General features: G+C 48.7%; 1 protein-coding gene across 20 annotated transcripts in view; it reads left to right on the top strand.

Annotated features, from left to right (window-relative positions):
* Positions 1-561: 561 nt before the first annotated feature.
* The window catches only part of LOC144133352 (MAP/microtubule affinity-regulating kinase 3), a 134,581-nt gene continuing 119,977 nt past the window's right edge, over positions 562-15,165 (top strand). For 7 of the 20 annotated variants that reach the window (XM_077666396.1, XM_077666374.1, XM_077666372.1 and 4 more), the window contains exon 1: positions 873-1,011. The gene's annotated coding sequence lies outside the window, so the exon portion shown is untranslated. Of the gene's footprint in view, positions 1,012-15,165 lie in introns of all 20 variants that reach the window. The other 13 variants (XM_077666379.1, XM_077666370.1, XM_077666382.1 and 10 more) reach the window with 11 other exon arrangements.

Here is a 15,165-nt window from a genome sequence, read left to right as displayed (position 1 = left end):
TCATCTGGTGTGATACGCTAAGAACAATATGCAACATAGTACATTCCCATTATCATCTATTTTTCACAGAGAGAGAGAGAGAGAGAGAGAGAGATAAAATGTTTAAGAACCTCTCGAGTGTGGCTTGTTGGTACATAAACATAATTAAAAAAAAATGCGTATGTGGTAGCTCGATCGTGCTGTTCTTGTGTGTTACTTCGTCTTCTGCTGCGCTATAATTTTATCATGAGCAATTTTTCGCCACTTGGGTTTCAAAAAAGATTGTTTCAAACTTTTTTAAATTGTCTATGGGTGCGCAAGTATCAACAAACGACAAAATCAAACACGGACCAAAAAAACCGGCCTCAAGACATGTGCTGCTCCTTGCGGGAGCACTTGGCATTAGCGAATTTTAATTCGACGTGCTACTTGTTGTTTCGCCGAGCACTTACTCCACTCACTACGAAATAAGTTGTAGCCTGTGAGGTGGCGCCACCTTGGAACTGACGCGTGACCTATTTAACGCTGCGCCCTCTACAGCTGCTCATAAAAGGTAATCCTTCGGCGGGGCGAACGCCAAGCAGAAGCCAAGCGAGGTTTTTTTACCTTTTTCCGCGCCGCACCACGACCCCGTCTTTCTCTCTCTCTCCCTCTTTCGCCGTTCTTTTCAGAAGCCACAAAGTTATTCGCTCGCCCTCCTGAGAGTTGTGTGTGTGCGCGAGCGCGTCGGAGTTTTGACTGAGTTCGTGTGCTTCGTGCTCTTCACGGATCTTGGCGTTGGATTACCCGTTTCGTTCAGCTGCTGCCAGTGGGCCCTACCTGAGAGAGGGGCGATCAGTGACACGAGCGTGTGCTGCATGTTGGAGCGTCGTCGTAAGCTGCCGCTAATTCCGTGTTCCCGCGGCCCAACCGCACCGATCGGTGCAACTTTGTTCGCCGCCGCACCAAACTTTTCGCCGCCGACGGCTCGCTGTGGCAGGAGCGCCGTCGCTCAGCACAAAGTGGCACAGGAAAGCTGGAAGACGTGATTTCGTGAGTTCATTCCACCCCGTTTGCCTCTCGTGTGTTCATCTGTGTGCGTGAGTCTTACGAAAGTGTGCGTCGCCTTTATCGAGACGTGTGTTCGGTCTCGGCAATCTCGAGTTAACTCTTTCTAGCTGCGACCCATAGGTGCCGGCTGCTAATTCAGTTAGCTGTACCGTGATCTCGTGGAGGCGTGAGGATGGGGGGGAGTCGCCGTAAATGGCAGCGCGTGAGCGAATGTTATATACCCCAAAAGCATTCCGTTCCGCGAGCCAACCTCTGCTGCTCTCTTCTCTACTTCCTTGATTAACCATTGTATGCGGGAGCGAGCAGTGGGCGACCTGGGCCAGAAAGGAAACTGCGACGGGATTTTTTATATTTTTTATTCTCTCAAAGCGACGGTGTGGTAGCTGCCCATCGGCGCGCGCTATCTGCTTCCTCAATAAGCAGGCACGAGGCACGCGCAAACCCACGCCGTCGGCTAACCTGTACGTTTGAAGCCAGCGTTGGTCGGGCACAATAAAAATAGCGCCGATCGACGTAGCGTTGTTTCCTTGCCGGTGTACTTTCGTAGTACACTACTACGCTGCAACGACGCGGATCTCGCCGCGAAAGACAACACCGAAGGAAAGCCAGCTACAGCGGGGCGTTGTAGCTTCGAAAATAGCGCCGACGTGATTTTGCTGCCGAGCTTGTTTGTTGGTTGGTTGGCTGCCGATACGCGGTGGAAATGGCGATGAGCGTTTTTCGCGTGGGAGGCTCTCTAAGGCCGCCGGATCGGCTCTGCACCAAGGTCGCCTGTGTAAAAAAGAAACTCACCGCACGTCCTGTAGTCCTTCGTTTATAATGCGTCCGTGCTTTGTGCAGTTGCCTGTTCTCGCACGGAGAGTTTATTAATAGCTCGAGCACAGCAGGTACGGGCTTTCAGCGCTGTGCAAATAATCGACTGGTTTTCTGTGCGCGCGGATTTGAGGGCCAAGCGGGGACTGTTCTGGTAGCTGCTGCGATGTCGGCCCAATTGTCGTGTTTAGGAACACCAGCGACGTACTGCATATACATGTACCTGCATGTTTCAGGCCAGGAAAACTTTCTGTACTAAGACGGTTTTGGCCCTTTCATTCCTATCTACTCCCTTAAGAGTGTAAAAAGGCGACATTGAGTGCTTTCTTGTTGAAGACGGTTTTGGTACTTTTATTCATCCAAGTTGACACTTACTCCCGCAAATGTGTAAAATGTCAACGATAGAAGCGTTTAATTGTTGCTAGAAGTGGTTGTACGCGCCTGGTGAGCATAGCATATATGTCCGCACCTCTCGCAGAGTGTGTAGGTAGAACGCTCAATTGAGGGAGAATGATCGGTGTGAAAGAACAAGACTCAAGGAAGTATGCATTTAGCTTCCCACGCATTGAAGAAGCAAATCCCTCTCATTGAAGCTGGCGAGGAGGTGGTGGCGAAACATTAAGGGACTGCAATGAATATTTTTGAGGAAACAGAAATTTAATTCGTCTTCCAAACAGTGCACGATTGCATGAGTCAGACTTGGTGAAACGTCGTTGAACTCGACACATCTGCGCAGATTGCAAATGAGCAAGCACACCATTTTTCCGTCTCTCTTCGGACGACAGGTTCATTGACCCTCCTGGCTCGGTACAGTCAGCGCAAAATGCGCTCGTGTGCTGTGCGATGTCAGCGCACGTTAAAGATCTCGGGGTGGCCTAAATTAATACGGAGCTCTCCATTACGGCGTCCCTCGTAGCGTGAGTCGCTTCGGGACGTTAAACTCCACATGAGCACCAGGTGAATTGGGTGTCACGTCCAGTTCTCTCTTGATTTATCGCAAGCTATTTGCGACTGCGAGCTGTTTTCAGCATGAAAACCTAGTTGGAATGGACGGCAGGCTAAATGACTAACACGTGGAGCAATTTGAGAACATTCTGCTGAACTTGCAGGTCACTATAATTTACAAAAGGTCGTTTGGACGATAGGCGACGGTAGAAAAGATTGATAACAGGTGCTCACTTATCGCACTGGCTAGATATTTTTCCCGGTGTTGACGTTCTGAATTTTGCCCTACATCACGGACAATCGGCATACTTGTTTATGTGTATCGAACGATAGCTTTTGATGGTTTCTTGGTTCATTCATTCATTCATTCATTCATTCATTCATTCATTCATTCATTCATTCATTCATTCATTCATCCATCCATAATATCAGTAAAGGACCTCTTGCGAGGGTAACTATGATAAAGAGGTAAAACTGGTTTGAATTTCTTCAATTCTGGAATTACTGTCTTCGACAGTTTTCGAACCGCTAGGCCTTTTTTTTCCCCCCCTTTTTTTTTTCATGTATTTCTGCGGTCGTGATTGCATATACGCTACGTCTGCAGGGCCGCCTGCGCAGCGGTCTTTTGGCATGATGAACTAATTTTGTTATTTCTCATATATCGTAGCAGCCGCTCTCAGCCGATGGCGTAGAGCCCCAGCTGTGCTGGAGGTCACTGACCCCTGAAATAAAGAAATGAATGCATACGTTTCCTATAACGCTTCGCGCACACAACATACGTTTGCACAGCTGCTGAATTAGTAACACCGCTTGCTGACTGAGTACTGCCACTCCGTCTGCTAATGGTATACCTTGAGTGCGTGGTAGAGGAGGGGGAAATTATTCCGCTTTAATGCTCATTTAATACCTTTTAATAAATTGTTTTCTAGCTAGGGTAGGGGGGTTGCGCGCTGAAGCGTCGATTTGAAGAAGTCGCAGTCCTTATACATTACATTAGCGCGATTTTAACGCTATAACCGGCACTTCGCTATAACCGCGCAGCGACCTTCTCTATGCCCTTGCGGCAGAAAATTATCTGTGTGGAGAATGAAGTGGAAGGGCGGTTCGTTGTAACTGTTGTTAATTGCGGATACCTCCACTGTGCGGCAGTTCTTTCACTCCTGTATAGTCTGATCCAAGTCAAGAAAAAAACTTTGATATCACTGCGGCACCCGCATTGGAGGAATGCGTAAGCATTGATGCCTCCTCGCCCCTCTTTGCCTAAATTAATCAAGTTCCATCATAGCCCATTTTGAGTTTTTAAACTTGGCGCCACGTTTCAGCTTCGCCCACGTTCGGTGTTTTCAAATTTGGCGCCACTTTTGCTCAGGCCCCACCCACTTTTTGGACATTTCTGGCTCTAATTAATTAACTAATTATCCAACATGCACCTCATGATTTCCCCTGCGAGATTTTTTAATGCTCTATCTAATGCAACCGTTCTTTTTCTTACAACTCAATTCGTTCGAACGTTATCGTAATGACAAGCTCGTGATGGCAGGAAGCCGCAAACATATCCATACAATGCTTACGTATTAAAAAGCGGCTTTCCCGCTGCGTTTTTATGGAGACAAAAAGCTAAGGCACCCGTGTGCTGTGCGATGTCAGTTCACTCGAAAGGTCCCCATAATAATAATAATAATAATTGGTTTTGGGGGGAAAGGAAATGGCGCAGTATCTGTCTCATATATCGTTGGACACCTGAACCGCGCCGTAAGGGAAGGGATAAAGGAGGGAGTGAAAGAAGAAAGGAAGAAGAGGTGCCGTAGTGGAGGGCTCCGGAATAATTTCGACCACCTGGGGATCTTTAACGTGCACTGACATCGCACAGCATACGGGCGCCTTAGCGTTTTTCCTCCATAAAAACGCAGCCGCCGCGGTCGGGTTCGAACCCGGGAACTCCGGATCAGTAGCCGAGCGCCCTAACCACTGAGCCACCGCGGCGGGTCGAAAGGTCCCCAGGTGGTCGAAATTATTCCGGAGCCCTCCACTACGGCACCTCTTTCTTCCTTTCGTCTTCCATTCCCTCATTTATTCCTTCCCTTACGGCGCAGTTCAGGTGTCCAACGACATATGGGAGATATACTGCGCCATTTGTTAAAGATCCCCGGGTGGTCGAAATTATTCCGGAGCCCTCCACTACGGCACCTCTTTCTTCCTTTCGTCTTCCACTCCCTCCGTTATTCCTTTCCTTACGGCGCAGTGCAGGTGTCCAACGACATATGGGAGATATACTGCGCCATTTTCTTTCACCAAAAAAACAATTATTATTATTATCCCCCGTCAAAGGATCCCCTTCCAGCCAATGGCGTCGCTCGATTCTCATGAACCTGCATGCTAGCGTGAGCAGCGTGAAAATGTAGGTATAGTGGCGTGACAATGCAGGGAGGGAACTATACTCCGTTTCTTCTGCCACTCCCTTCATTGTCACGCCAGCAGGCTCGTGAAAATCAGCCGACGCCACTGGCTGGAAGGGGGCCCCTTTGATGAAGAAAACCCGCTTTTTTCTTTGTCTGTATCCGGCTTTATCTCCTACAGGCTACGTCCTTTCCCTCGCGGCTCGGTTGGGGTGTCCACCGAGAAGTGAGACAGTTACTGTGCCTTTCATCCCTCTAAACCAAGTTTTAAACCGCGCATTAAATGAAAAAGGAGTCCCTGCGGTAGTGTTTTTTTATTAAAATAATATTAAAAAGGAAGGAAAAGATTTTTGCTAGCTCCGGCATCTGCCATCGATACTGAAGCACCTGAGCTGGGGCAGCGGAAATAAAGGATAGCAGGCAGAATGGAGAAATGAAATGAAAGAGGTGAGGGGACAGGAAGAGAGGATAGGGGGAGAAGTAGTACGTACAAACTATTTACACAAAAAGAATGTGTCCAGGTTGTGCGCGCGATTAGTTCACGTTGGAGGAATTAAAACACACGCGCACAGCACTGTGTTGGCTACAACTGGAGTGGGGCGTCCAGTGTTAGCTGTTCTTTGTCTGTGGGTAAGAGTTCTTAAAGCAGTAGAGAACAAACACGCTATAGCTGAAATCCAGGAGAGGAAACGGACTTTGACGCGGTATGCATACTGCGGGGTAGGGTTCTTCATCTGACATATTTTTGTAATGCTCCGTTATTCGCGTCTGTATCGGCGCCTTCACGTTTCATTTAACGCCTGGCTGTCGAGGTATCTAAATAATTTCTCTATGCGGACCGCATGGCAGTGTTTTGTCCCCCAGGGGCCAGTAGCCGAAAAGGGGGGAGGAGAACCAATGAAAAGTCCAAGGGGGGAAAAAGCAAACAGTAAATGTAAGCAAATTCAAGAACAACAACAAAAATCGAACTGAATAACGAAAAAGCTCCGGTGAAGACGGCCAAGATTGGAGGAAAAATAATTTTAGATTTTTTCTTTGTTGTCTCTTTTTTTTACTTTACACCTGAAAAGTAAATATTTACATCGGCACTGGCAGCAGGATGTCGAGGAATTATTTGCGGATATGACGTCATCAGACACTAAAACGGACGATTCACGTTTGACCGCAATAGACAGTGAAACGTTAAGGGCCGGCGGGTCGCACTCCAAGGAATTACCTGGAATTGAGAGTTTTAGCAAAGCTCTACCGTCTATACCGCTACCATATTCTGTTTCTACGCACAAAGAAAAAATGAAAATTGATTTTGAGGAAAGGAAATGATGCAGTGCGTGTCTCAAGTATCTCGGTGGACACCCGAACCAGGCCGTAAAGGAAAGGGATAAAGGAGGGAGTGAAAGAAGAAAGAGGTGCCGTAGTGGAGGGCTCCGGATTAATTTCGACCGCCTGGGGATCTTTAACGTGCACTGGCATCGCACAGCACACGGGTGCCTTTTGCCTATCGCCTCCATCGAAACACGGCCTCTGCGGTCGGATTCGAACCCGGGAACTCCGGATCAGTAACCGAACGACTAAAAATAAATTTCGGTGTTTTGCCGATAACTAAGCGTTCCCTTTTACGCTGGTCGCGCCTGTACATTTGCACTGTGTGCGCAGTGGGCGGTGCGTACCTGTCCTTTTGTAGCCGTTGGCTCATGCGTACACGGCTGCCGTCTTGTATGAGCCGAAATCCTCTTTGGCGCGTTGAAAAAGAATAATATAAACGCTCTCGTGGTTCGAAGATTATACCCGCGAGCGCAAAGCAGCTTAGCGCGTTGGCCTCGGCCTCTTTGCTCTGTCGCGCATGCGCAGCTTAGGCGTACGCGTGTACATACGATTTTCGGTGGTTAGCTCACTCATATATATAAGCACTGTGCCTGCGTGTGGCCGGCTGTCTTTGAGACGTTTAGTCCCGCGTGTTTCCTATACACCGGGTCGTCCTGTGCCTCGGCTCCGTTCCCGCGTGTATGCAAATGTTGTCGCGGTCGTTCCTGTATGGACGACTTCGGCCGTAAACCTGTTCGCGCGGCGCCGCTGACTTGGCGCGTGTGGTATTCGCTAACCGCGCTTCGAAGAGGCATTCCGGGAACAGAGCGGAAACGCGCTTTTGGAAAAACGCGTCTACAGCTCGGCGTGCGAGGCCTTGCCTTCCTCGGTCCGCCATTGCAAGTGTCATTGAAATTGGGAACAAGGACGCCTGTCGCGAAGAATTAACGGATGAACGACGCCGCGAAGTGGGCAGTGATCGTAGTTGTGGCAGTTGCGGTCAAAATCCGGACGTGGCCTACGGCTGCGCATTGGATGGTTAGCTAGCTGACCGAGGCGCCCCCTTTGAACTGAAAAGTCACCTATATATGCGAAATGCATGCAACTTTGTTTCAGCAAAATGCGCAGTTCGCCTGACTGGCGTAGGTGGCGCGACAGTCTGGTTCTGCGCGGGTGAACCAGTCGGGTGGTCGGATATCGACGCGCGGTTCAAATATGGTTGTGCGAGACTGTCATGATATGGCACGGCCACTGTGGTGACTGGTCACCTCGTATCGATTCTAACAGTAACGTGTTGGAGGAACACATGTACCACATGCTCGTCTTGTGTCATATGCGCTACGTGGGAGCACATGCAGCTCATGGATGTCATGGGCCATGCCTGTCCTCTGCTATGACGCACCGTATGCTTTTCTTGTGCCCAGAGTATCACATACTTCTCTTATGCCATGTGCGCTTTGTGGAGACCGGGCAGCACCCCTAGCAGCAGAGGTAATCGGTCCAATATTGGAATGCATTGGCAAATGCTGGTCCTACAAAGGGCCAGTGTGAAACCATCTCTTTCCAATATTGGGTTAATTACATGGGCTACTTGGGACATGCTTGTCTAGTGGCATATGTACCATCGGGAGCACATGCACCACATGGATGTCTTGTGCCATACGCATTATGTGCAATGTTATAGTGCACGAGCACCCCCGAACAGCACAGAATTGGAAATGCCCAATATTGGAACTGTCCAATATTGGAAATGTATTGGCAAAGACCGGTCATACAAAGGGCCAGTGTGAAACCATCCGTTTACAATATTGGACCAATTACGCCGCTTAGGGACATGCTTGTCTCATTCCATGTGTGCCGTATTGTAGCAATCGCACCGCGCTTAGCACGGCTGGCGTGTGTGTTTGCATGCGCGTTCGGCGGCGGCGGCGAATCTGTGGCACGGGCGGCGGTGTGAACGGCCTCGACCCGGCGGGACGCTTCCGGCGAGGAAGTTTCTAGCTGGCTGCGTCCGGCGCATGCATCATGGATGCAGCACCACATCCGAGCAGGAGGGCCGGTGCCTCCCCCCTCCCCCAAGCCGGCCGGGGCATGCCTAGCTCCGCTCGGCGCATAAGCCACCGTCTGCGCGGCGCACAGGGAACCGACACGGTGGTAATTGTTTCGCGGGAAATAAATTGTATTGCTGGGGCGACTGCGCGCCGAAGCCTTCTCGCGCGATGCTGCGTAATACGTGGTACTGAGAAAGAAGTGAGCTTCTCGCCGGTTTAGGGGAAGGGGACGCAGCGAATTGTTGTGAAAGCGGGTGATGGCGTCAGCAGAGAGTTGTGGCGCACTTCGTGCGAGCCGTGACCCTACGCTCATCGATATCGCCCGTGCCCCCAGAGTGCTGACTGACCGCGCACAAAGCAGAGATGGGATTGAGCGCATTTTTGCGAAGGGAGGTTCGTCGAAGGTTGGGGAACCCGCGCCTCCAGTTTGTTTGGGGAACCTCTGGCGACGACTTTTACACTCTATTGATTCTTTTGAGGCGTGGGATTCTATCGAAACAAGGCGTAGAAGCTGCACCTTTTCCTCCAGTTTCCCTTCAACAGCGATAACTAACGGCTCCGCGGCTATACGTATAGTATGTTGTGAACGGGAACTCCCGTGTTTGCGTGCCGTGTTCAAAAGGTATGTCGTTCAGGTTCACCCGGAAGTGACGTTCTAGAATAGGTGCGCTCTGCGATCACGTGACCCTGATGGGACTGTGCCGTGTACACCGGCCGTAATCGTTTAATAGAACACGAATTCGGCGACGAAATTTAAAACAAAAATCTATTTTGTTTTGCTTCACATCCGGGGCGCATAAATCGCTTCAGGCTTAATGGACTCCGTACAAGCATTTTAGGCGCGCTAGTATGGCTAATATATATATATATATATATATATATATATATATATATATATATATATATATATATATATATATATATATATATATATATATATATATATATATATATATATATATCGCTAATATTGCGTTGCACAAACTTTTGAGCGTGGGGGAGCACATTAAAAACATTCAACCGTCCATCACTGCCATGAGAGAGAAACTTTTTTTCCGTTCTAGACAGTTTTTAATAATAATAATAATTGGTTCTTGGGGAAAGGAAATGGCGCAGTATCTGTCTCATATATCTTTGGACACCTGAACCGCGCCGTAAGGGAAGGGATAAGGGAGGGAGTGAAAGAAGGAAGGAGGAAGAGGTGCCGTAGTGGAGGGCTCCGGCATAATTTCGACCACCTGGGGATCTTTAACGTCCACTGACATCGCACAGCACACGGGCGCCTTAGCGTTTTTCCTCCATAAAAACGCAGCCGCCGTCTGGACGCATAATGCTGACTGGACATTTTCAACTTCCGCAAACAGACTGTTCCCTTTCATACTGGAGCTGCTTGTACATGGCACTTAGTATGGGCGCTTTCAGATGAGAGGGAGGGGGGGGGGGATGATTAACGATATCGCTGTTGCTTTTTCTTCCCAGAATTAGGGAGATAATTAGCCTGGCAGTTTCTGTTACAGCATCCTTCTTTGCACTCTTTCCTCAAGTTTTGACTGCGACAAACACCGGTTCAGGAAATATTTCGTCATCTTCGAACTGCTGCGTTTATATTTAATTCTTTTTTTTTTGTTTGGTAATTCGGTGTTAATTTGTTTCACAGAGCATCACGAGGGGACCACAGCAAGTGTACTATAGCATATGTAAGACACAATAGTTTGTCGCGTTTCGCGTTCTGATATTGGCGACTAATTTGTCTTTAAGTAACCACGCAAATAAGTCAGCCCTGTAGAGCCACGCTCCGTTATTGAAGTTGCACAGCACACCTGTAGAAGTTCTCGCCTCATGCTCGCACTTTCCTCTCCACTGTCAGCAAGTTATGAGACTGAGTGCGCCTGGGAATATAGGTAGTATTCACGCAGAACGAGGCAGCTATACCGCATCTTTTCAGGCTAACCTAATCTTAATACAGAGAGAACTTCGCTGAGCCGCTTATGTTCGCTTGGTTTCTTACAGGTTTTCCTATAACCGGCATCATGCCGAAACTTTCTTTTTTACTTTTTTTTTCGACTGTCTATAGCATCAATAGCAGCCTATTCTGACTCTACGCCATTTCCCGCTTCCAGTAACGCAGGAGCGGTCAATGCACGCAGGTATAAAACGGGCGATAATTAGCATCTTTGTTAGCGCCGCGATGGGCTCGCCGAATTAATAATAATAATTGGTTTTTGGTGAAAGGAAATGGCGCAGTATCTGTCTCATATATCGTTGGACACCTGAACGGCGCCGTAAGGGAAGGGATAAAGGAGGGAGTGAAAGAAGAAAGGAAGAATAGGTGCCGTAGTGGAGAGCTCCGGCATAATTTCGACCACCTGGGGATCTTTAACGTGCACTGACATTGCACAGCACACGGGCGCGCCTTAGCGCCCGAATTAACATCTTCTGATTCCGGAGCCCTCCACTACGGCACCTCTTTCTTCCTTTCCTCTTTCACTCCCTCCTTTATCCCTTCTCTTACGGCGCGGTTCACGTGTCCAACGATATATGAGACAGATACTGCGCCATTTCCTTTCCCCAAAAAGCAATTATTATTATTGTTATATTCGCAATCCGAATGACGTCACTGCGTGGATGACGGGTCGTCTGTTCCTTAAGCGATGAGCTGGAATATTTTGTCTGCCGCTTGCATTTGCACATAAACGAGGCTTCGAAAGCGTATGTACATATGTACAGCGCGTGTGACTGTACAGTCTTTGTCAAAAGTATACAGTCCGAGGGGTATGCTTCTTAGCTCTGAAGCGCGGCTCCTCTTTCATACGCAGGGACCCTTTTTATGAAACTTGGGATTCATTTGTATCTCGTTTTAATGAAAAGGCGGGAGGAACTTTAGTCCTCAACCCTCCCAAGCTTAGGACTGTCAAATGCACTTTAGTGCCCCGCTATACGTCTTGGAAGCAAACCCCTTGGACTGCACATTTTTGACAAAGACTGTACGTATGCGCTACGCTGTCGAGAACAGTGAACCCGCGCAAAGTCTTCCTACCCGCATACTGTGGGGACGTTTCACGTTCCCATTCTCGTGCAGTCACAAGAGCGGCGCATATGTACTCGCATAGCTAAGCAAGCGCATGGTTTTCCCGAACTCCATGGTATTCCATGGGGTCATGTATTGGAATCGTGCAGTCTCAATCAAGCGTTCGATTGCCCGGCTTGTTTAGCTGGCAGCGATGGCTCATCGGAGCCCGGCCGTTTGACGCAACGTGTTTACAGGCCTTGAAGTTCCAATTTAGCGTCGCGATCTGTCACGCTGTATGACTGTCGCGGTTGAGCGCCATGTCTATATAAAGAGCCGCTCCGTTGAAGCTACAGGTAAAAGTCATCTGCGGAGCAGCGCGGTATGTAGCGGTATACCTATACGTATACAGTTCCGGTATCCACGCGGTTCAAAATTGAGCTGGGATTAAAGCCGTGCGACTTTCTTTTGTGGTTTTTGCTGCAGAAAACGGCTTACGCGTCGCTTTCAAGAAAACAATAAAATTTTGACTGTGACTGATCGTTTTTTAATCATTAGTTGACTTCTGCAATTGCTTCTTTAAATCCTTTCCTTAATCTAGTGATCGTTTGTGAGGGATTAGAGGGTTGTCGCGTTACTCCGGAGGTGGAGCTGTTTTGACGCGAAAAGCACGTCGACAGCTTTCAACGGTAACAGCTAATCGAACGATCGAAGTTCGCATTTCCCGGCATTCACGAGGTTGGGGGACGTTCGCAGCGCCATCTTTTTTCTTTTTTTTTTCGTGTCCATGTAACCCCATGGAACTCCGCAAGCTTTTAGGTGTAGGACACACCGGGACTGCACAATGCGGGTCAACTTTCCAGGCCTCACAGAACGCGAAGCTCGCGAACTCTTCACTCAGCTGCGTAGCAGACAGAGTTTATTACTGTTAACTAGAGGGAAAGCTGGCGGCGCTGCACGTCAGCCACCGTGGGCGCGCAAAGCATCATGGGCGGTGAGCTACTTGGTGCGGGACAGTCGTATTTTTCCGGGAACACAGAGTGGCGTTAATGACTACTGAGACGTATCCATAGAGTTTCTTGCTATTAACTATAGAGAAACCTGCGCCACCGTCTACGGGAGTTTGCATGGAGCTTCCAAGAGACCAGCTGAGCCACCATGGGCGCTCTAAGCATCATGGGGTGGAGAGCTACCGACTGCAGTACTACAACATTGGCCAAAAAAATTATGAGAAAACAAACGTTGTTCGACAATCAAGAATGTCCTAACATTCATTTTCGTGTCTATAAATTGCAACAAACGCGCAGAAAAGCATGTAAATGCAAAGCTTGCTCAAAATAAGCGATGGCTTGCTCTCTCATCGGCCAAGCATTGCAGACTACAAAAGCCAACATTTCGCGCTCAACAGACGCTTTTTTAAAAAGAAATATGTTTAAAAAAAAAATAATGTCGCTTCAATACTTTTAGAAGTTTTTTTTTTATGGCATTTCGGAAACCAAAAACCTTTTATTGGCGTCGTGTGCTATTGCGTTTTCGCTACTGTGGCTTTTGCGCACTACGTTTGCGCCAAAGTCGTCTGCGCCGTGGACGGAACGGGACATCTCAGTAACGCTACTCTGTGTTCCTTGAAAAAAAAGAACTTACTGTCCCGCACGAAGTAGATCATCGCGCCATGATGCTTTGCGCGCCCATGGTGGCTGAGGTGCAGCGCCGCCAGCTTTCCCTCTAGTTAACAGTAAGAAACTCTATGGACGTACCATTCCGTCCATGGCGCGCCCCTCAAGCAGACGACTTTGACGCGAACGTAGTGCGCAAAAGCCGTAGTAGCGAAAACGCAACAGCACACGCCGCCAATAAAAGGTTTTTGTTTCCCGAAATGTTATTAAAAAGCCCCCCAAAGTGTTTAAGCAACAATATTTATTTTTTGAAAACGTATTTCTTTCTAAAAGTGCGCCTGTTAAGCACGATATATTAGTTCTTGTGGTGTGAATACTTGGCCAATAGGAGGGCAAGCCGTCTGTTATTTTGGGCAAACTTTGCATTCACGTGCCTTTCTGCTCGTTTGTCGCAATTCACAGACAGGATATTGAATGTTAGGGCATTCTTGATTATCGAACAACGTTTGTTTTCTCATTATTTTTTGGCCAAAAGTTGTGGCTGTGCAGTCGGTAGCTCTCCGGCCCATGATGCTTAGAGAGCCCATGGCGGCTAAGGTGGTCTCCGAGGAAGCTCCATGCAAACTCCCATAGACGAGGCGCCAGCGTTCCCGCTAGGTAATAGTAAGAAACTCTATGCCGTGAATGCTCAGCTGCGAGTAGTAGTAGTAGTAGTAGCAACACTACTACTAGTAATACTGGTTTATTAAAGTAATAATAGTAAAAAGGAATGACAATAGTTTTGCCAGCCCCGGCATCTGCCATCGATACTGAAGCACCTGAGCTGGGGCAGCGGAAATAAACGACAGAGGCAGAATGGAGAAATTAAATGAAATGGAGAGGAAAGGGGAGAGGTAATACACTAACATTTACACAATAAGAAATGTGTACAAGTTACGCGTGTGACTAGTGCTGCGAGTAGCAGACGATCCCGCGAAGTCGACGCAGACGATCCCGCGAAGTCGGACGCAGACGACGAGGCAACGAACGCTCGGTAACCGTCTGCGCGCGCGCGCGCCTGGCAACTGCTGATGGCGAGACCGTGTGTGTTCTGGCGGCTGGCGGCCTTTTCCGCGTCGTCGTTATAGGAAAGGGGGGAGGGGGGTGACGTCGTGACTCACCTAGCACAGGTGACGCCGTGGGTCGCCCTGCGTCGTTAGCCGACGACGACGCTTGCAGGTGCAGGTGACGTCACCATTGCGACGATGTCAGTCCCCGATCGGTGTAGTAGCTCGAAGCCGTCCACCGTTGTGTCGAAGTCGCCGGCATGCTTCGGGGGAGGGGGGGATTGTACTCAGGCTTGCGGACGGCGAGGAGTTTGAAAAATTCGGGGCATTGATGGATGTGGCTGACGTTTGCGAAATTACGGCTTGCTGTGTGTGTGACAGGCGCGCATATCCGATCTGACAGTTAGTTGCTGGGGTGGAGCTTGAAAACGCCTGTACTGTTGCCGGTTTGAATAATCGCGGTGTTTTCGCTCGTGTAACGTCGGGTTGCGAGGCCTCCGAAGCGGAGGACCTTGGAGGCAAGATGGGAGGTTTTTGTTTCTTAAAAGCTCGAAAAACGACGTCATTGTGGTGAGCCTGTCCTTTGGCATATATAGTACTGTTTAACTGGCCTTGTCGCGTTCTCTTGCCATTCGGGATCGTAAAAATCCAACATAGTTCGATGGGTGAGTTAGGTATAGTGTGATACCTGACGGATGAAACTAGCGAAAACGTGTGTGTGTGTGTGTGTGTGTGTGTGTGTGTGTGTGTGTGTGTGTGTGTGTGTGTGTGTGTGTGTGTGTGTGTGTGTGTGTGTGTGTGTGTGTGTGTGTGTGTGTGTGTGTGTGTGTGTGTGTGTGTGTGTGTGTGTGTGTGTGTGTGTGTGTGTGTGAGAGAGAGAGAGAGAAGAAAGCGAACAGTCACCGAAACCAAGGTGCATAGAGGAATGTTTATTTTTTTAATTTGTAATGTTGATCAATG

Source organism: Amblyomma americanum, chromosome 5 (genome assembly GCF_052857255.1).
Source record: "Amblyomma americanum isolate KBUSLIRL-KWMA chromosome 5, ASM5285725v1, whole genome shotgun sequence".
NCBI lineage: Eukaryota > Metazoa > Arthropoda > Arachnida > Ixodida > Ixodidae > Amblyomma > Amblyomma americanum.
Note: the sequence above shows the minus strand (reverse complement) of the source record. Positions and strands in the feature narration are given on the sequence as shown.